General features: G+C 40.6%; 1 long non-coding RNA gene across 2 annotated transcripts; it reads left to right on the forward strand.

Annotated features, from left to right (window-relative positions):
* Positions 1–3,507: 3,507 nt before the first annotated feature.
* LOC117301634 lies at positions 3,508–21,835 on the forward strand. Of its 2 annotated transcripts, XR_004520342.1 has the most exons (5): positions 18,616–18,636; positions 19,594–19,650; positions 20,211–20,304; positions 20,852–21,000; positions 21,666–21,835. It is a non-coding gene; the product is annotated as an uncharacterized LOC117301634 (long non-coding RNA). The 2 variants fall into 2 exon arrangements; XR_004520343.1 differs by lacking the exons at positions 18,616–18,636; positions 19,594–19,650 and adding an exon at positions 3,508–3,546 and having other exon boundaries at positions 21,666–21,834.
* Positions 21,836–23,583: the final 1,748 nt, after the last annotated feature.

Consider the following 23,583-nt stretch of genomic DNA (forward strand, 5'->3'; position numbering starts at 1 on the left):
TGGACCAAAGGGATAACTTTGTAAGACAGGCATCTTTTTTTGTTAACCACAATCCTCATCTGCTTCTGAATGTACACAGACCAAATACATGACAACAAACTTAATTTTGTGACTATCCAACATTCCCTTTATATGTCGCACTTTTTGCCCATTAGTGTGGATATAATTGCCCATGTACATGTAACAAATAATGTCATAGTCCAAAGCGTTAAATCTAACAGCAATGTTTCTCTTGGAGAAGGTTTTGATGACAATGTGATCGAAATTTGAGATGTGATGAATTTTCAACAAGGTTTGATAATAAGTACTGAGCCTGACTTTTTAATGTTGAATTACCTCACATGCTTAAAGGGACATGTTGCATTTGGGTTTGGTGTTTTGTGCTATAGGAAGTTCTTGCTATGGAAAGAATAGGCCTACATGGTTGGAAAGATTTTTCGATTTTTGAAAAAAAATGACCCACACATAAATATACCTTAAAATTGTTTGGTTTTCTTGTTATACCTTTCTTGAGCTAACAGTACAGTCTGCCATTTTGTTGAAGATTATTCTGGACTCCTCAAATTAGCAGACATTTTAGTTCACAAAGTAAATGGAAAACTTTGCAGTTTTGAGGCAAATAGTGTGAATGATAATTTTAAAACATGTTTCCCAATTAGATTTATGTCAACAAACACTTCACAGTCCAAAGAGCCAAATATAAAAGCAATGTGTTTCTTAAAGGTTTTAATAAATAATATTATTGTTGAAAATTGAGATGTGATGAATTTTTACAAAGACAAATTTTGATTTGTGTACTGAGCCTGACCTTCTAATTGAATTGGGTACATTATATAGTTGTTGCAAGCTGTGACGGGTCCTGGCGTTTTGTACACCCGAGGGGGGAAATGGAATCCGAGGCGAAGCCAATCAAGTAAAGCAATACTTATAATGAGAAATATTTCATAAAAATTAAGAACCATAAAAATATGTTTGGGCTATCATTATATTTAAAAAAGAGGTATGATAAGATACAAGTAAAATTCCCCTATAATAAATAGTAGAAATTTTCTTACACAAACTGCAAAGGAAAGTTCATTTTCTAACATTTTGTTTCAGTTCACCTGAATTATGCTTTAGAAAGATGTCTTTTTTAAACGGTGATTATTATTAACTTCTGAGATAATGTCAAAAAATCATTCTCATTGTTATTTTAGTTTTGCACTTAGAAACTCATTATTAAGCTTTCCACCAAGTATCCACTAAAGAAACAGTTAGTCTACGATTTGTTGTAAAATGTTACATCTGTAATTCAGTAATTGCTATTTAGCCTATTAATATTATTTGTTAAAAAAACCAAAACAGATTAAGTATTTGTTTGGTGTTAAAATTTAAATTGAGCGACGTTAATAAAATCAATTACCAAAAATTTGAACTTTGTGCATGGAGTTTATTATTATTGATGACTTTTTTCCTCAAGCAGACTTTAACTTATATTCTTTCCAATACAATAATTAAGCCATTACCGAAAGATTTGATGGATTTGATGAAGTTTTAATCAATAATGATGAATAAATACAATGTCAAAGATTTTATTTATGATGTGCTTATTCATAGAGCTGAGTCAGCAGAAAATAATATTGCTTCAAAATTTACTGCTTAGCACAACTGAACAGGGTCAGTACTTGTCACAAATTGTACACGTCTTTGGCATACAATTTTATCTGGTAACCTTGTCTAGTAAGCTTATTTGTTTGTGCTTGGCTACTTTTTGTGCTTATCAGCTGCTTCAAGAAATTGGGCCGGGGTCAAACCAACAGAAGCAAAGAGGCACCGCAGTCTACCCGCAGTACATTAATAAGTCTCCTTTGTGATTTTTCTGCACGAGTGGGCGTGATTTTTCATGCGTGACCTCGGTTTGAATACTAATTAGTCCAAAGGGCTTCTGAAATTCAGTCTTTTTCGGCCTTATCTGAAAAGTATTGACATAAATAATGTAGAAGTACACTGAAATGGAAAGCATATCTGTCGTGTTGTATGAACAAATATCTTGTTGCGTTTGAGTTGAACCGCTTGTTTTTATACATGACGACAGATGCTCTTCGTTTCAATTTACTGGTACATTTAAATATTTTGGTTGAGACTTTTCAGAAAAGGCTGAAAATGACCGAATTCCACGAGCCCTTTTGACTAATTAGTATACACATGATAGAGGTCACGCATGAAAAAACGATGCGTATCCCTGCAGATAAAATAACAAAGGAGATTAGTGTACTCCTGCGGGTAGACTGTACTGACCGACAAGACTTAATTCTTCGACGACCGACTTACTTGTTTGTCTCCCTCAACGTTCATTTACAAATAGCAATTTCGCGCCAATTCAGAAAGGCTGACCAAGCACTGAAGTAAAGGATTTATCGCTAGCGGTGGAGACGGAACTTTAACTCGTTGTAATTGATGAAAACAAGGTTTATACGGAAACGTTTCCATATCATATTATGTGGTAACCCTTCTTCTCAGGTAAGAAAACAATTCAGTGGTTTTGGAGTTAGTTAACGCTAGATAAATTGGTGGCGACATGCGGAAAATTATCATGAGGGTAAAATTTAATAAGTGCTGGCACAAGTTGTGGCAGTTGCACTGGCACTATACACAAAAGTTTCCGTATGGTGCCACCACTTTTTCATTCGATATGAAATATGCCGCAATGGAATGTGAATCTGTTGAAATAAATGGCTTGTTGCAGGTAAGATTTTTAGTTGTGAAGCTTTGAAAATTTTCCGCCCCAGAAACGGGCCTTAATAATTAGGACTCTGTATCTGTGTACAGAGGAAGAGTCCTAATTAGGGCTATGGTCCCCTGTGCTTTTGTTGTGGTGCCCTCACTCTTCAAGGTTCCAATACAATAGTACATTTTCCCCATAGAAGTGACCCTTACCAGACCAGGGCCCAATTTCATAGAGAGAGCTGCTTAAGCAGAAAATATTGCTGAACAATTTTTCTGCTAAGGGGCTAAGTAGAAATGAGCAGGAAACAATTTGTTCGTGTGACATGGTATTTTAGCTGGTAACCAGAGTCCAGTTAGCATAATAATTTGTGCTTAAAGACCATACAAAATACCCCCCTTCAGCCATCTACATTTAAAAGATCTGTATTTTAGTACCTTACCTTATTCCTAGATTTTTACACTCATCTTGTATTTGAGAAAAAAACAAAATTCGCAACATAAGGGCTTCCCCAAACAAGAGCACCTTTCACCGATGGTGGCAGCAAACATATTGCCAAAAATAGTGACGTGTCTGGACGTGTGGTTTCTTCGGGTTTATTCGCTGCCGCCTGCACACGACCCGCTAGTGCACAGCAATGGTCTGGTTGCCAAGCAATGCCCCTTCATGTACTTAGTTCATCTCTCCATCTTTTGTTTTGTCTTGCTCTTTTTCGTAAAGGATTCCAAAGTACAGTGAACGTCAAAAGAGCGCCTTCCAGATGCGCAAGGAGGAAGAGGGGTCGGTCTTCATGGCCTCATTCCAAGAGAAACAACTGCTACTTGAGGAGAGGAAAGAAAACAGTAAGTAGAGACCTGCATCATACTGCCATCATATCGGTCATGTTCAATGTATCCAATAACAGTATTGAATGCTAATACAGAGATACCAACATACACGATTTGGGCGTAGCAAATACGATTTCGAGCCGTGACTACGACGCTACAATAATACTCAATAAAACACGCTAAACAAGCCGCCCAATATAATTTTATTAAATCGTACAATACATGCAAGTAACTAATGAACCATTAAGTGGAAATAAAAATTAAGAAAAATATCAAAACAATTGTAACAGAAAAGAAAAATAACACTTTTAATTTTAGAACGCAGTGTTGAATAATAGCGGCGAATTCACTCGACCAATGTACGTGTCTCGACATAATGATTGTTGTGTGCCATCCCGGGCCCCCGCTGGCTGGCCGGTTGATTGAGTGTGCATTTTTTACGCTAGTGCATTTCTGCAAGATCGTACCCATTGATCTCTATTACACGATGGGGAATAGTGCACACGTGCATGGGGAATGAGGTTGTGTGTGAGCTAACGTGTCACAGTAACCTCATTCCTCATGTATCCACTATTATTGTGCCCACGCTGGCTGTACATGTACTTCATCGAAGCTTGGCAAAAAAAGTACGAAATAATGGCGACAAAAAAAGGAGACCTTCTGAACAAAAACACCTTCAACTGAGTGGCCTGTGAGGTCTAAGCTAGACAGTTTCCATGTTTTCCTACCAGTAATTGTAGCGCCGATGTCCAGACAATGCCCAAAATACGGACACATATTTTTTGCCCAAAATCCGGACACGTTTTTTTTTTTTTTTTTTTTTTGTTCTCTCTCCCAATAGCTTGTTGTGCGTTTCTGATCATTAAAACAAAAACATTTAAGTAAATCCACCCTTTTTTATGTTACATTTAAGTAAGGCCACCCTTTTTTATGTTTCCTTTTTTTTTTGAAACATAGTCAGAAGATGAGGGAAATCAGGGTTTTTTTCAATTTTTTTTTCACTGGCCACTATAAACATTTGTAGCTGTTCTGTTGATGCATACAGGTAATTGTTATTTCACAACAATGCCTGAAAATGAGCTAATTAGCACTGTAGTGAGTAATAGAAAGATCGGTTTAGGGAGCCCAAGCTGCGCTCGCCCAAGCTGCGCTCGCCCTTGACATTTGGGAGATGCTACTCTTTTTTAAAATTCAATGTTGGCATCTCTGCTAATACTCATTGTACAAAAAGGAACCAGACCATACATCTTCCAGCCTTGGTTTGGTTACATTGATTTCCATGGAAGAAAATCAAGATGGCCACACCATAATAAAAGTCTGTTGTATCTTACAATTTCATTATTGGCCTGTGGACATCCATTTCAATTTAAAACTGTGTGGAAATATTTGAGGTTTCTTATAAGTCTGTTCAATGAGAGGCGTCCTTGGGTCTCATATTTCAAACATAGCGCTCCAGGCATGCAACTCTTCCGCCGGTCCGCGGTTTACGCATTTAAGCGCTTTGCATCCTTTGGAAAAGGCGCTTTATAAATTCGGTTATTATTATTAATTATTATTATTATTATTAATTATTATTATTTATTATTATTTATTACAGCTGTTGCTGTTGCTGTTGCTGTTGCTGTTGTAGTATCAGTTGTGGCATCAGTTGTGGCATCAGTTGTGGCATCAGTTGTGGCATCAGTTGTGGCATCAGTTGTGGCATCAGTTGTGGCATCAGTTGTGGCATCAGTTGTGGCATCAGTTGTGGCATCAGTTGTGGCATCAGTTGTGGCATCAGTTGTGGCATCAGTTGTGGCATCAGTTGTGGCATCAGTTGTGGCATCAGTTGTGGCATCAGTTGTGGCATCAGTTGTGGCATCAGTTGTGGCATCAGTTGTGGCATCAGTTGTGGCATCAGTTGTGGCATCAGTTGTGGCATCAGTTGTGGCATCAGTTGTGGCATCAGTTGTGGCATCAGTTGTGGCATCAGTTGTGGCATCAGTTGTGGCATCAGTTGTGGCATCAGTTGTGGCATCAGTTGTGGCATCAGTTGTGGCATCAGTTGTGGCATCAGTTGTGGCATCAGTTGTGGCATCAGTTGTGGCATCAGTTGTGGCATCAGTTGTGGCATCAGTTGTGGCATCAGTTGTGGCATCAGTTGTGGCATCAGTTGTGGCATCAGTTGTGGCATCAGTTGTGGCATCAGTTGTGGCATCAGTTGTGGCATCAGTTGTGGCATCAGTTGTGGCATCAGTTGTGGCATCAGTTGTGGCATCAGTTGTGGCATCAGTTGTGGCATCAGTTGTAGCATCAGTTGTAGCATCAGTTGTAGCATCAGTTGTAGCATCAGTTGTAGCACCAGTTGTAGCACCAGTTGTAGCACCAGTTGTAGCACCAGTTGTAGCACCAGTTGTAGCATCAGTTGTAGCATCAGTTGTAGCATCAGATGTAGCATCAGTTGTAGCATCAGTTGTAGCATCAGTTGTAGCATCAGTTGTAGCATCAGTTGTAGCATCAGTTGTAGCATCAGTTGTAGCATCAGTTGTAGCATCAGTTGTAGCATCAGTTGTAGCATCAGTTGTAGCATCAGTTGTAGCACCAGTTGTAGCACCAGTTGTAGCACCAGTTGTAGTACCAGTTGTAGTATCAGTTGTAGTATCAGTTGTAGCATCAGTAGTAGCATCAGTTGTAGCATCAGTTGTAGCATCAGTTGTAGCATCAGTTGTAGCATCAGTTGTAGCATCAGTTGTAGCATCAGTTGTAGCATCAGTTGTAGCATCAGTTGTAGCATCAGTTGTAGCATCAGTTGTAGCATCAGTTGTAGTATCAGTTGTTAGCATCAGTTGTAGCATCAGTTGTAGTATCAGTTGTAGTATCAGTTGTAGTATCAGTTGTAGCATCAGTTGTAGCATCAGTTGTAGCATCAGTTGTAGCATCAGTTGTAGCATCAGTTGTAGCATCAGTTGTAGCATCAGTTGTAGCATCAGTTGTAGCATCAGTTGTAGCATCAGTTGTAGCATCAGTTGTAGCATCAGTTGTAGCATCAGTTGTAGTACCAGTTGTAGTACCAGTTGTAGTACCAGTTGTAGTATCAGTTGTAGTATCAGTTGTAGCATCAGTTGTAGCATCAGTTGTAGCATCAGTTGTAGTATCAGTTGTAGCATCAGTTGTAGTATCAGTTGTAGTATCAGTTGTAGCATCAGTTGTAGTATCAGTTGTAGTATCAGTTGTAGCATCAGATGTAGCATCAGTTGTAGCATCAGTTGTAGCATCAGTTGTAGCATCAGTTGTAGCATCAGTTGTAGTACCAGTTGTAACATCAGTTGTAGCATCAGTTGTAGTACCAGTTGTAGTACCAGTTGTAGCACCAGTTGTAGTATCAGTTGTAGCATCAGTTGTAGCATCAGTTGTAGTATCAGTTGTAGTATCAGTTGTAGCATCAGTTGTAGCATCAGTTGTAGTATCAGTTGTAGCATCAGTTGTAGTATCAGTTGTAGCATCAGTTGTAGCATCAGTTGTAGCATCAGTTGTAGCATCAGTTGTAGCATCAGTTGTAGCATCAGTTGTAGCATCAGTAGTAGCATCAGTTGTAGCATCAGTTGTAGCATCAGTTGTAGCATCAGTTGTAGCATCAGTTGTAGCATCAGTTGTAGCATCAGTTGTAGCATCAGTTGTAGCATCAGTTGTAGCATCAGTTGTAGCATCAGTTGTAGCATCAGTTGTAGCATCAGTTGTAGCATCAGTTGTAGCATCAGTTGTAGCATCAGTTGTAGCATCAGTTGTAGCATCAGTTGTAGCATCAGTTGTAGCATCAGTTGTAGCATCAGTTGTAGCATCAGTTGTAGCATCAGTTGTAGCATCAGTTGTAGCATCAGTTGTAGCATCAGTTGTAGCATCAGTTGTAGCATCAGTTGTAGCATCAGTTGTAGCATCAGTTGTAGCATCAGTTGTAGCATCAGTTGTAGCATCAGTTGTAGCATCAGTTGTAGCATCAGTTGTAGCACCAGTTGTAGCATCAGTTGTAGCATCAGTTGTAGCATCAGTTGTAGCATCAGTTGTAGCATCAGTTGTAGCATCAGTTGTAGCATCAGTTGTAGCATCAGTTGTAGCATCAGTTGTAGCATCAGTTGTAGCATCAGTTGTAGCATCAGTTGTAGCATCAGTTGTAGCATCAGTTGTAGCATCAGTTGTAGCATCAGTTGTAGCATCAGTTGTAGCATCAGTTGTAGCATCAGTTGTAGCATCAGTTGTAGCATCAGTTGTAGCATCAGTTGTAGCATCAGTTGTAGCATCAGTTGTAGCATCAGTTGTAGCATCAGTTGTAGCATCAGTTGTAGCATCAGTTGTAGCATCAGTTGTAGCATCAGTTGTAGCATCAGTTGTAGCATCAGTTGTAGCATCAGTTGTAGCATCAGTTGTAGCATCAGTTGTAGCATCAGTTGTAGCATCAGTTGTAGCATCAGTTGTAGCATCAGTTGTAGCATCAGTTGTAGCATCAGTTGTAGTACCAGTTGTAGCATCAGTTGTAGCATCAGTTGTAGCATCAGTTGTAGCATCAGTTGTAGCATCAGTTGTAGCATCAGTTGTAGCGTCAGTTGTAGCGTCAGTTGTAGTGTCAGTTGTAGTGTCAGTTGTAGCGTCAGTTGTAGCATCAGTTGTAGCATCAGTTGTAGCATCAGTTGTAGCATCAGTTGTAGCATCAGTTGTAGCATCAGTTGTAGCATCAGTTGTAGCATCAGTTGTAGCATCAGTTGTAGTATCAGTTGTAGTATCAGTTGTAGCATCAGTTGTAGCATCAGTTGTAGCATCAGTTGTAGCATCAGTTGTAGCATCAGTTGTAGCATCAGTTGTAGCATCAGTTGTAGCATCAGTTGTAGCATCAGTTGTAGCATCAGTTGTAGCATCAGTTGTAGCATCAGTTGTAGCATCAGTTGTAGCATCAGTTGTAGCATCAGTTGTAGCATCAGTTGTAGCATCAGTTGTAGCATCAGTTGTAGCATCAGTTGTAGCATCAGTTGTAGCATCAGTTGTAGCATCAGTTGTAGCATCAGTTGTAGCATCAGTTGTAGCATCAGTTGTAGCATCAGTTGTAGCATCAGTTGTAGCATCAGTTGTAGCATCAGTTGTAGCATCAGTTGTAGCATCAGTTGTAGCATCAGTTGTAGCATCAGTTGTAGTATCAGTTGTAGCATCAGTTGTAGCATCAGTTGTAGCATCAGTTGTAGCATCAGTTGTAGCATCAGTTGTAGCATCAGTTGTAGCATCAGTTGTAGCATCAGTTGTAGCATCAGTTGTAGCATCAGTTGTAGCATCAGTTGTAGCATCAGTTGTAGCATCAGTTGTAGCATCAGTTGTAGTATCAGTTGTAGCATCAGTTCTAGTACCAGTTCTAGCATCAGTTGTAGCATCAGTTGTAGTATCAGTTGTAGTATCAGTTGTAGCATCAGTTGTAGCATCAGTTGTAGCATCAGTTGTAGCATCAGTTGTAGCATCAGTTGTAGTATCAGTTGTAGTATCAGTTGTAGCATCAGTTGTAGCATCAGTTGTAGCATCAGTTGTAGCATCAGTTGTAGCATCAGTTGTAGTATCAGTTGTAGCATCAGTTGTAGCATCAGTTGTAGCATCAGTTGTAGCATCAGTTGTAGCATCAGTTGTAGCATCAGTTGTAGTATCAGTTGTAGTATCAGTTGTAGTATCAGTTGTAGTATCAGTTGTAGTATCAGTTGTAGTATCAGTTGTAGTATCAGTTGTAGTATCAGTTGTAGCATCAGTTGTAGCATCAGTTGTAGTATCAGAGGGTGCCTGAATACAAGCCACATCCCAGAGACATCATCCCATGTGATTGAAGCGCACCAAACAGGTAAATTTCCAAATACTGATCATAATTAATCAAAAGGGCTTATGTACAGACCCACTTAGACATGCAGTGTTACACTTGTTGATTTGACTCGATTTGTATATATTTCAGGAGTCTGCAGTTCTGCTGGAGATGTGGTGCTACCTGCTGCTGACAACATCCCAGAGGGTGCCTGGCTACGAGCTACATCCCAGAGGGTGCCTGACTACGAGCCACATCCCAGAGGGTGCCTGACTACAAGCCACATCCCAGAGGGTGCCTAACTGCAAGCCACATCCCAGAGGGTGCCTGCCTAGAGGACATCATCCCATGTGATTGAAGCGCACAAAACATAGGTAAATTTCCAAATTCTGATCATAATTAATCAAAAGGGCTTATGTACAGACCCACATAGAGACATGCAGTGTTACACTTGTTGATTTGACTCGATTGGTATATATTTTAGGAGTCTGCAGTTCTGCTGGGGATGTGGTGCTACCTGCTGCTGACAACATCCCAGAGGGTGCCTGACTACGAGCCACATCCCAGAGGGTGCCTGACTACAAGCCACATCCCAGAGGGTGCCTGACTACAAGCCACATCCCAGAGGGTGCCTGACTACAAGCCACATCCCAGAGGGTGCCTGCCTAGAGGACTTCATCGCATGTGATTGTAGCGCACCAAACATAGGTAAATTTCCAAATTCTGATCATGATTAATCAAAAGGGCTTATGTACAGACCCACAAAGAGACATGCAGTGTTACACTTGTTGATTTGACTCGATTGGTAAATATTTCAGGAGTCTGCAGTTCTGCTGGGGATGTGGTGCTACCTGCTGCTGACAACATCCTAGAGGGTGCCTGGCTGGGAGCTACATCCCAGAGGGTGCCTGACAACGAGCCACATCCCAGAGGGTGCGTGACTACAAGCTACATCCCAGAGGGTGCTTGACTACAAGCCACATTCCAGAGGGTGCCTGACTACAAGCCACATCCAAGAGGGTGCCTGACTACAAGCCACATCCCAGAGGGTGCCTGACTACAAGCTACATCCCAGAGAGTGCCTGACTAGAGGATATCATCCCATGTGATTGAAGCGCACCAAACATAGATAAATTTCCAAATTCTGATCATAATTAATCAAAAGGGCTTATGTACAGACCCACATAGAGACATGCAGTGTTACACTTGTTGATTTGACTCGATTGGTATATATTTCAGGAGTCTGCAGTTCTGCTGGGGATGGGTGCTACCTGCTGCTGACAACATCCCAGAGGGTGCCTGGCTACGAGCTACATCCCAGAGGGTGCCTGACTACAAGCCACATCCCATAGGGTGCCTGACTACAAGCCACATCCCAGAGGGTGCCTGCCTAGAGGACATCATCCCATGTGATTGAAGCGCACCAAACATGGGTAAATTTCCAAATTCTGATCATAATTAATCAAAAGGGCTAATGTACAGACCCACATAGAGACATGCAGTGTTACACTTGTTGATTTGACTCGATTGGTATATATTTCAGGAGTCTGCAGTTCTGCTGGGGATGTGGTGCTACCTGCTGCTGACAACATCCTAGAGGGTGCCTGGCTACGAGCTACATACCAGAGGGTGCCTGACTACGAGCCACATCCCAGAGGTTGCCTGACTACGAGCCACATCCCAGAGGGTGCCTGACTACAAGCCACATCCCAGAGGGTGCCTGACTACAAGCCACATCCCAGAGGGTGCCTGACTACAAGCCACATCCCAGAGGGTGCCTGACTACAAGCCACATCCCAGAGGGTGCCTGACTACAAGCCACATCCCATAGGGTGCCTGACTACAAGCCACATCCTAGAGGGTGCCTGCCTAGAGGACATCATCTCATGTGATTGAAGCGCACCAAACATGGGTAAATTTCCAAATTCTGATCATAATTAATCAAAAGGGCTAATGTACAGACCCACATAGAGACATGCAGTGTTACACTTGTTGATTTGACTCGATTGGTATATATTTCAGGAGTCTGCAGTTCTGCTGGGGATGTGGTGCTACCTGCTGCTGACAACATCCTAGAGGGTGCCTGGCTACGAGCTACATACCAGAGGGTGCCTGACTACGAGCCACATCCCAGAGGTTGCCTGACTACGAGCCACATCCCAGAGGGTGCCTGACTACAAGCCACATCCCAGAGGGTGCCTGACTACAAGCCACATCCCAGAGGGTGCCTGACTACAAGCCACATCCCAGAGGGTGCCTGACTACAAGCCACATCCCAGAGGGTGCCTGACTACAAGCCACATCCCAGAGGGTGCCTGACTACAAGCCACATCCCAGAGGGTGCCTGACTACAAGCCACATCCCAGAGGGTGCCTGACTACAATCCACATCCCAGAGGGTGCCTGCTGACTACAAGCCACATCCCAGAGGGTGCCTGACTACAAGCCACATCCCAGAGGGTGCCTGACTACAATCCACATCCCAGAGGGTGCCTGACTACAAGCCACATCCCAGAGGGTGCCTGACTACAAGCCACATCCCAGAGGGTGCCTGACTAGAGGATATCATCCCATGTGATTGAAGCGCACCAAACATAAATCAATTTCCAAATTCTGATCATAATTAATCGAAAGGGCTTATGTACAGACCCACATAGAGACATGCAGTGTTACACTTGTTGATTTGACTCGATTGGTATATATTTCAGGAGTCTGCAGTTCTGCTGGGGATGGGTGCTACCTGCTGCTGACAACATCCTAGAGGGTGCCTGGCTACGAGCTACATCCCAGAGGGTGCCTGACAACGAGCCACATCCCAGAGGGTGCCTGACTACAAGCTACATCCCAGAGGGTGCTTGACTACAAGCCACATCCCAGAGGGTGCCTGACTACAAGCCACATCCCAGAGGGTGCCTGACTACAAGCCACATCCCAGAGGGTGCCTGACTACAAGCCACATCCAAGAGGGTGCCTGACTACAAGCCACATCCCATAGGGTGCCTGACTACAAGCCACATCCCAGAGGGTGCCTGCCTAGAGGACATCATCCCATGTGATTGAAGCGCACCAAACATGGGTAAATTTCCAAATTCTGATCATAATTAATCAAAAGGGCTAATGTACAGACCCACATAGAGACATGCAGTGTTACACTTGTTGATTTGACTCGATTGGTATATATTTCAGGAGTCTGCAGTTCTGCTGGGGATGTGGTGCTACCTGCTGCTGACAACATCCTAGAGGGTGCCTGGCTACGAGCTACATACGAGAGGGTGCCTGACTACGAGCCACATCCCAGAGGTTGCCTGACTACGAGCCACATCCCAGAGGGTGCCTGACTACAAGCCACATCCCAGAGGGTGCCTGACTACAAGCCACATCCCAGAGGGTGCCTGACTACAAGCCACATCCCAGAGGGTGCCTGACTACAAGCCACATCCTAGAGGGTGCCTGACTACAAGCCACATCCCAGAGGGTGCCTGACTACAAGCCACATCCCAGAGGGTGCCTGACTACAATCCACATCCCAGAGGGTGCCTGACTACAATCCACATCCCAGAGGGTGCCTGCTGACTACAAGCCACATCCCAGAGGGTGCCTGACTACAAGCCACATCCTAGAGGGTGCCTGACTACAATCCACATCCCAGAGGGTGCCTGACTACAAGCCACATCCCAGAGGGTGCCTGACTAGAGGATATCATCCCATGTGATTGAAGCGCACCAAACATAGATAAATTTCCAAATTCTGATCATAATTAATCGAAAGGGCTTATGTACAGACCCACATAGAGACATGCAGTGTTACACTTGTTGATTTGACTCGATTGGTATATATTTCAGGAGTCTGCAGTTCTGCTGGGGATGGGTGCTACCTGCTGCTGACAACATCCCAGAGGGTGCCTGGCTACGAGCTACATACCAGAGGGTGCCTGACTACGAGCCACATCCCAGAGGTTGCCTGACTACGAGCCACATCCCAGAGGGTGCCTGACTACAAGCCACATCCCAGAGGGTGCCTGACTACAAGCCACATCCCAGAGGGTGCCTGACTACAAGCCACATCCCAGAGGGTGCCTGACTACAAGCCACATCCCAGAGGGTGCCTGACTACAAGCCACATCCCAGAGGGTGCCTGACTACAAGCCACATCCCAGAGGGTGCCTGACTACAAGCCACATCCCAGAGGGTGCCTGACTACAAGCCACATCCCAGAGGGTGCCTGACTACAAGCCACATCCCAGAGGGTGCCTGACTACAAGCCACATCGCAGAGGGTGCCTGACTACAAGCTACATCCCAGAGGGTGCCTGACTACAAGCCACAACAAGATTTGTGAAGATTTCACATTTCGTTGGTCTGTTTAATTCATTCTTGGAAGTATATGTGCTTTTCGAATTGTTGTCAACGTACTTGAAATGAGGTACTTCATTACAAGTATGTAGACAGAATACATGTTAAACTTGTATCGAGGTACTATACAAGTTCATGTATTCACATACAAAAACTGCATGTTTGTAATGAGGTACTTCATTACAATCATGTAATTATAACATGCTTGCAATGAAGTACCTTATTGCAAGTATGTAAACGTTTCATGTGCGTAATGAAGTACCGCATTACAACCGTGAAACAAGTTAAGTTAATTTGTAATGCAGTTTGCTCATTACAAAATACGAAACAACATAAGTTTATTTGTAGTAAATTCATAACAAATAAAAAGAGAACAATATGTTTAAGGAGTGTGTTTAAGTGTTTAATAGACATTAAGTTTTGTATTGTTACTACTTAATTTGTCTTTCAATTATTTATTAGTCTAATTGTTTACATGGTATTTGTTCTGGGGTAGCTTACATGGTTGCCACCATGTTGTTTTGTTGGTAACTCTTAAAGCTTTTAATGTGAAAGGTCATGACATTGTGTTGTGTGAATATGGAGGTTGTTTAAGAGTACTCATTACCGAGGTTATTTAATTACAAAGGTCATGACAATGTCATAGAGTCCTCATTAACGAGGTGATTTAATTACAAAGGTCATGACAATGTCATAGAGTACTCATTAACGAGGTTATTTCAATTATAAAGGTCATGACAATGTCATAGAGTACTCATTAACGAGGTGATTTAATTATAAAGGTCATGACATTGTCTTAGCTGTATAGAGTACTCATTAACAAGGTTTTATAATTACAAAGGTCATGACATTGTCTTAGCTGTATAGAGTACTCATTAACAAGGTTTTATTATTATAAAGGTCATGACATTGTCTTAGCTGTAAAGAGTACTCATTAACAAGGTTTTATCATTACAAAGGTCATGACATTGTCTTAGCTGTATAGAGTACTCATTAACAAGGTTTTATAATAACAAAGGTCATGACATTGTCTTAGCTGTATAGAGTACTCATTAACAAGGTTTTATAATTACAAAGGTCATGACATTGTCTTAGCTGTATAGAGTACTCATTAACAAGGTTTTATAATAACAAAGGTCATGACATTGTCTTAGCTGTATAGAGTACTCATTAACAAGGTTTTATAAATACAAGGCCATGACATTGTCTTAGCTGTAAAGAGTACTCATTAACAAGGTTTTATCATTACAAAGGTCATGACATTGTCTTAGCTGTATAGAGTACTCATTAACAAGGTTTTCTTATTACAAAGGTCATGACATTGTCTTAGCTGTAAAGAGTACTCATTAACAAGGTTTTATTATTACAAAGGTCATGACATTGTCTTAGCTGTATACAGTACTCATTAACAAGGTTTTATAATTACAAAGGTCATGACATTATCTTATCTGTATAGAGTACTCATTAACAAGGTTTTATAGTTACAAAGGTCATGACATTGTCTTAGCTGTATAGAGTACTCATTAACAAGGTTTTATAATTACAAAGGTCATGACATTATCTTATCTGTATAGAGTACTCATTAACAAGGTTTTATAATTACAAAGGTCATGACATTGTCTTAGCTGTATAGAGTACTCATTAACAAGGTTTTATAATAACAAAGGTCATGACATTGTCTTAGCTGTATAGAGTACTCATTAACAAGGTTTTCTTATTACAAAGGTCATGACATTGTCTTAGCTGTAAAGAGTACTCATTAACAAGGTTTTATTATTACAAAGGTCATGACATTGTCTTAGCTGTATACAGTACTCATTAACAAGGTTTTATAATTACAAAGGTCATGACATTGTCTTAGCTGTATAGAGTACTCATTAACGAGGTGGTTTTAATTATAAAGGTCATGACATTGTCTTAGCTGTATAGAGTACTCATTAACAAGGTTTTATAATTACAAAGGTCATGACATTGTCTTAGCTGTATAGAGTACTCATTAACAAGGTTTTATTATTATAAAGGTCATGACATTGTCTTAGCTGTAAAGAGTACTCATTAACAAGGTTTTATCATTACAAAGGTCATGACATTGTCTTAGCTGTATAGAGTACTCATTAACAAGGTTTTATAATAACAAAGGTCATGACATTGTCTTAGCTGTATAGAGTACTCATTAACAAGGTTTTATAATTACAAAGGTCATGACATTGTCTTAGCTGTATAGAGTACTCTCTAACAAGGTTTTATAATAACAAAGGTCATGACATTGTCTTAGCTGTATAGAGTACTCATTAACAAGGTTTTATAAATACAAGGCCATGACATTGTCTTAGCTGTAAAGAGTACTCATTAACAAGGTTTTATCATTACAAAGGTCATGACATTGTCTTAGCTGTAAAGAGTACTCATTAACAAGGTTTTATAATTACAAAGGTCATGACATTATCTTATCTGTATAGAGTACTCATTAACAAGGTTTTATAGTTACAAAGGTCATGACATTGTCTTAGCTGTATAGAGTACTCATTAACAAGGTTTTATAATTACAAAGGTCATGACATTATCTTATCTGTATAGAGTACTCATTAACAAGGTTTTATAATTACAAAGGTCATGACATTGTCTTAGCTGTATAGAGTACTCATTAACAAGGTTTTATAATAACAAAGGTCATGACATTGTCTTAGCTGTATAGAGTACTCATTAACAAGGTTTTCTTATTACAAAGGTCATGACATTGTCTTAGCTGTAAAGAGTACTCATTAACAAGGTTTTATTATTACAAAGGTCATGACATTGTCTTAGCTGTATACAGTACTCATTAACAAGGTTTTATAATTACAAAGGTCATGACATTGTCTTAGCTGTATAGAGTACTCATTAACAAGGATTTATAATTACAAACGTCATGACATTGTCTTAGCTGTATAGAGTACTCATTAACAAGGTTTTATAATTAAAAAGGTCATGACATTGTCTTAGCTGTATAGAGTACTCATTAACAAGGTTTTATAATTACAAAGGTCATGACATTGTCTTAGCTGTATAGAGTACTCATTAACAAGGTTTTATAAATACAAGGCCATGACATTGTCTTAGCTGTAAAGAGTACTCATGAACAAGGTTTTATCATTACAAAGGTCATGACATTGTCTTAGCTGTAAAGAATACTCATTAACAAGGTTTTATAATTACAAAGGTCATGACATTATCTTATCTGTATAGAGTACTCATTAACAAGGTTTATAATTACAAAGGTCATGACATTGTCTTAGCTGTATAGAGTACTCATTAACAAGGTTGTATGTATACAAAGGTCATGCCATTGTCTTAGCTGTATAGAGTACTCATGAACAAGGTTTTATAATATAATAATAACATAAAATAATAATAATAATAAATAATAATTAGAGGGGGTAACATTACAAAGAAGCAATTGTTGTAATGGTTACACACTCAGATGTATTACGATCCCTTTTGTGGGGTGGGAGATGACAACCTTCACGTGGTCCACCCTGTTGTTAACTAATTGTCATCAGCTGTATATACGTATGTATATATAGCTCTATGCATCTAACCAATCTACCCCATCAGGTAAGATGGAATTTGACTCGATGAACTTTCAAGAATGTTCATGATCAGTCCATGAACATGCCTTAAACAGTTCACAACATGTTCATTAGAGCAGTTCATGAACCAAGTTCAAGAACTGTTTATCTGTTCAATTGATGGACATTTGATAGGGGAACAAAAGGGAAGCGACTAATTCTTTATTGGCCGTTTAAAACCAGCAGGGTGGTTGCCAGGTGATAAAGGCCCGAGCAGAAGGCGAGGGCCTATATCGCACGGCAACATACGTTTAAGAACAAGTCACTACTCTTTTATTCCCATTCATAAATGCCCTTTTGTTAAAAAGCGCGCTTAGAAATAGATATTCGCGCGCGCTTAGAAATAGATTACGCCCTGTTACTAAAAGCTATGAATTGCGCGTTCGGCATGAGTATATTGGCGTACGTAGGCCTGACACGCGGAAGCCGGCCGGTTATAAACAGCTCCAGCTGGGCCCAATTTCATGGCTCTGCTTACCGTAAGCAAAAAATCAGCGCTTACGGAAGCAGGGAATTCTGTGTATACGGCAAGCGTATTTCATGGGTTAGCGGCGAATTTTGGCTTTTGCGCGTGCCTACTCCACGTTTCTAGGCATTCTACGCTTAAAAGGCTAGCTCAGAAAGCCGGTTATAAACAGCTCCAGCAGGGCCCAATTTCATGGCACTGCTTACCGTGAGCAAAGAATCAGCGCTTACGGAAGCAGTGAATTCTGTGTATAGGGCAAGCGTATTGGGAATAGTGTCATCAGTGGTCATTTCAACTTGGTTTTAGGTGGTTCCTCAGATGTTTAACCCAGGGGGGGGGGGTGTCTGGCGGGCCCAATTCAGCAAATCTCAAGTCTGGCGGCTGATACTGGTATTAATTGTAGTATTATTGGTCCTTTCTCTATCTGGTCATTTCAACTGCAGTTCCTCTGTTGTTTAACCCAGGGGGAGGGGGGGGGGGGGTTGCAGGCCAATGCAGCGAAATTATTGTACTACTACTAGCATACTTGTTATTAAATTATGGGCTCTCACGTTTTAAAAGAATACCAGGTCGACGCGTGGGGCCAGGGCTGGAGCTCCAGAAAGGGGGAGTTTTTAGAATTATGTATTTCAAGAGGCGGTATCACTGAGTATGGATTGAATTTTTGGTGCGTCTTCATAAACTCTTGGAGTATCAAGAAGACGTTAGGCCTACCCATGCCGGATTAACATGAGTTGAGATTTGTGAGTTTGGTGTTATTTACCGAGCTTTGTTTGTTTTGATTGACTGTTTGCAGGGAAGAGGTTGAATCAAGGAAGAGGCTGAGTGAGAAGAATGCAGAGGACTTGAAGCATATGGATAAAAGACGAAGAGACAACCAGGTTATTACAGTTTGGAGAAATCTTTCCATAAAGCTTTGTCCTTTTTCTTGAAACTGTACTTAATTTTGGTCCAATTCCAATCCATCAAGTAATTTATTTATTTGTTTATTTATTTATTCACTTAGGCTTTAAAAACTTCAAAACACACAGCAACAATAAGTAGAAATGTGTAATTTTTACATTATTAGTAAAATAATTAGAGACATATCAACAAAAAGCAACCAAAAGCCTATAGGGATTGCCCAATAGGGAACCAAATCACTATCCAGTTCTTGAATTGGTCTCAACGTTTTGACTAGCTTGCTCTAGTCATCGTCAAGAGATTGACTCCGCGGTAGTGCAGTTAATTATGATCCTATAAAGCTAAAGTAGTTGTCCCAGCCAATTTTCTATACCTTCCGCCCGGGTATAGTTACAAAGCAGGACAGTTCTTTTCAGAACAAGTCTCTCAAAAATCTGATAATCTACTCTTTGTGGTAGTAGAATAAAGAAAGACAGTTCTCTAAGAACAAACTCTACCTGGCAAGTAGAAACACACATGGTGTTACCGCAAACCAAATATTATATATTGATACCTCACCATGCAATGCCTAAATTCTTTTGTACCCTTTTCACTGATGAAAGAGGTTTCTAAAAAAATAATTGCCTTGTTAGTGATTTCCAATCCATGTTTAGTTTCACCTCACATGTAGGTACTTGTGAAATTTGTGTGTAATTTCTTTTCCCAAAAGACTTTGATGCTTTATTTGTCGTTAAAAAGACAAATAGTTAATTATTTTCTGCAAATTATTTATTATGACCCATCAAAATGAACTAGGCATATCTGAGCTTTTAAGGAACTGGTGGTTCTCAAATGTAATACTGTAAAAAATTAACTATGCCTAGTGATCAAATGCACACAAAACGTGCAACTACACAGCTGATGTAAATTTGTCCGATATTTGTCGTTTATTTTAGGTTGCGTAGAGAACCCTACTGAAGTACTTTCGACGAGCAATAGCGTCTAGACAAACAGTAAGTACAGTCTTTCTTATGATTTTTCTCCTGTAGATGATCAGCGTATATTAATAGAAACATGAGTCTTTAACCAATAGTTCTTTTCCGAACCAACACTACTCATAAAGAGATTCACATAGTGTTATCGCAAAATGTTCTTATAGTTACAATTCCACCATACAAATTTTCAAATCCTACTAATGGTGGTGGGCATCAAATAGGTGGGGGTGGGGGGGGGGGTGACAAGGGGAGGGGGGCACAATATCAAATGTCCCCCCCATCTTTTTGACCACCTTAATCATGAAGCCCAAGTATTGCACTGTGTAAGACCAACCCTGTGTCTCGCCATGGGCATTAATCCTGGGGGCTATAAGGATGACGCAACTTTTTAGAAGGGTGGGGGACACTATATCAAATGTCCCCCCTCAAAATTTACCTAAGATTGCACCACAGAGCATCTAAAATGCAGAATTTTCCCGTGCCTATATCCGCTTAGGGCTTAGATGAAGTGTCATTTTTAGTAACAATACAAAGTATGAGAATACTAGTGAATTCTTTTTTTAAACCCTGACTTGCAGCTGCCCCCAAGCCGGTTTCCAATGCATCAGCTTTCTACAGTAGAGGGCGCCAGATTGCTGGTTACTCTGCCACGGATGCATTGCTACAATCAAGGTGAGTTTATTGGGTTTTTTAAAGTGGGGCCTTAAAAAAACATGTTATTTTTTATATGGCATTAGTTCCATTTGTCCTCACAACCTGATGTTGATTTCTTTAGAGCACAACAACTTTTTTTTAATTCGGGAGACTTCTCTACTACCTCAGATTAGATTCTCTGAATGGACCCTACCCATGAAATATGCTAATTACATTCATGCATGCGTACAGACCCTGTTGGTTGCAGACGCGCAATCGCGTCTGCGTCACGCACCCATTAGCCGTTTAAAAAAACAGCGCGATGCTCCCTCATTTTGCCAACCAAAACGTTAGTGCGCACGCGCTATGTGCAATTTACATATTTCATGGAAAGGGTCTATTGGGGAGACTTCTCAGTTCTGAAAAGAACTGTCCTGCTTCTTAAATACTACCTAGGCAGAAGGTAGGAAATCTACCTAGCAAGGAGATACGCATGTTGTTATCGCTAACATTGATACCTAGGTTATTGATACCCCACCGTGCAATGCCTCAAGTCCCATATTCTTAATGTTGTTTGTCCCCTCAGGCAAACCAACTCTAACGTCACGGTAAAGCGTACCCCTGGATTCCTGAGCGTCTCTAACTCAAAGAGGTTGTACCCGATCACAAGCTACCCGGCTGGAGGCAGAAGAGCATCCCCACAGCAGTCAAGACGTCTCAGATCAGTCTACAAGGGTAGGTCATTCACACACTTAAAAAAAAAAGTATTATTATTACTTTTTTACCCTTTCACCGATGTGTGTTAGCACTGTATACTCAGTACTTTCCCGATTGCTGTGGAAAAATATCACCAGCATGTTACTCGGGTGGGATTCTAACCCACAACCCTTGCAAATCTAGAGCAGTGTCTTACCAATAAGACTACCGTGACTGCCAGTAGCTAGAGGTAGTTTGAATCCTATGTTTTGGCAGCGGGTACCACAACGATATAATAGATGTTAACATAGGATTCGAACTGCCAATACGGGTACTGCATTAATATTCTTTAGCACCAATGTAACATTACCATCTATAACAATAATAACATTAATTAGTTTTTATCTCAAATGTCTCAATGTGCAATGTGCTTTTTATTTTTTGCTTATTTGTTGTATTATCTGGTGTCAGTTTGTGAAAACGGAAAATGCCTTTTTGCAATCTTCGACGCATGTATAAAGTTCAAAGCATCAAGAAACCATTGTTAGAAAGCTAGTTGAAAATACCCATAACTTTTTTTACAGAGCTTGATTTTAAAAATGTTCATTGCTGTTTTCCCGGATTGCTACTTTTTACTTGTATTTGTGTGTGTCCATTTGTAATGTTGGTGACGATTTGTCTGATTTGTGCACTTTTTCCGCCAGATTCTCAAATCTTGGTAATACGTGTTACATGAACGCCATTCTCCAGTCGCTATTCTGTCTGGAATGCTTCACTGCAGACATGCAGAATCAAGACATCATTCCACTCATGCAGAAATCAAGTCTCTACTGGTAAGACATTTTGGGCCCCTCACGATTGAGACTTGTCAGAGAAGATGTGGCATAAACACTGGCATAACTGGGGTGGGTGGGTTGGGGCATCATATTCTTCAACACTTTCAAATAACACTGTGTGAATGTGTGCAAGTTCACACAGTGTTTCAATCCCCTACATTATGTGGACTTTTGTTATCAGGTCCACTCTTGTTATGTAGTGTACATGAGTTTTAACCCAATTCACCTAACGTCATCATCAGAATAATCTTGGATGCACCATTTTGGTGGTCAATGTAAACGTGTGTTATTCAGTGAAGTGCGCATTTTAGGCGACGCGGCATTTACACGTAAACCTATTGACCACCAACATGGTGAGCGTGGCATCAGTTGCTGCATGTGACGCGCTTGCAAGGGTTCAATATAGACCTTATTGCAGATAGCAAAAATCCGACGTCCCGCAAAGGATTGTGGGAAATATTTTGCACCTCCAGTTATACGGTCATCACGTAACGTGTTCTACAATTTTTTGTTGTAAACAATAAGTTTGTAAACATTGACATTGTTTGTGGTGGACGGTCATGCTTCTGTGGCGGAAGACAGTTTCACCCACGAATGGGTGTACCTCCATGCTTTATTTAGCCAAGTCAGATGTGTAATATTAATATAAAAAACTACGACAATAATGCCATCGGATCAGTGTGTGCTTTGCGACTCAACGGAAGAACGAGGGACTGTACATGTATGTACGTACGTAGGTAGGTCCATGCATGTTCTTTTGACTTTGATTGAACACAAAATAGTTTAATAAAATATCAATAAAGCTTGTTTATGATTTAATCATGACAGGGTCATGATTAAATCATCAAGCATGTCAAACCCAACAAGCTGTAGGCTACAATTTGAGTATTGTATAGGCTAGATTTATGTGTGATTTGTGGTAGAAACTAAAAAAGAAACATACATAGGCCTATTCAATTATATATTCCTCAACATTTTTTAGAGATGACAGATATTGATATTATATTCAGAATATAATATCAATATTCTGATAATGATACTGCTCATTAATTAGCTCATAGTCATATTAGTCTTGACTGACTTTCAGGGCAGAGTGTTTGGTTATGATTTACAAGGCAAAAGATCATTCATAAATGCCTCAATCAGTTTCGCTATCTGCATTCCTGTTGTGGTGGAGAGCGCTTCACGTGGGGTCAGGGTGTTTAAAGTTAACGAGTGATAAAGACCAGCTGGAGCTGTTTATAACCGGTTGTTTTGGATATGTTTAGATGCATAATATGTGCTGGTCTTGGTGCTAGATGTTTCACCGATACGGGTGATGTTTGTGAGTTGGCCGCGCTGGGTGTGAAAGCAAAACAAGAAACGTCTTGCACCTCAGTCATTAAAATGCAACACATGTCAGGTCATCAAATAAGATACGTAAAAGAGGAAACAAGGGCTGAACGACCACGACCCTGCCTGTTTTAAACGCCTTTTTAAGAACTTGTAACCACTCATTTATTCCCTTAGTTTTTGTCTGCTTTATCTTTCAGATAATTACTTGTGCATCAACATGCTTCGTGACAGGACTCATATTGGAAGCAGTTATTCTCCCAGTTCTGTGTTCACTCCAAAGATGTGATCTACTGTTGTTTTGTGGACTCGACCAACCACATCCTACTTCTTTTGCTGCAGGAGAGCTCATTGACCATCTTCTGAATTGACTAAAGGCTGTGTGTGTGTATGTGTGTCTTCATGCTCTTGAGGCCATTTTTGACTGATGACACGTAAATTGGCGATGAAAAGA

This window comes from Asterias rubens, chromosome 17 (genome assembly GCF_902459465.1).
Source record: "Asterias rubens chromosome 17, eAstRub1.3, whole genome shotgun sequence".
NCBI classification, from domain to species: Eukaryota; Metazoa; Echinodermata; class Asteroidea; order Forcipulatida; family Asteriidae; genus Asterias; species Asterias rubens.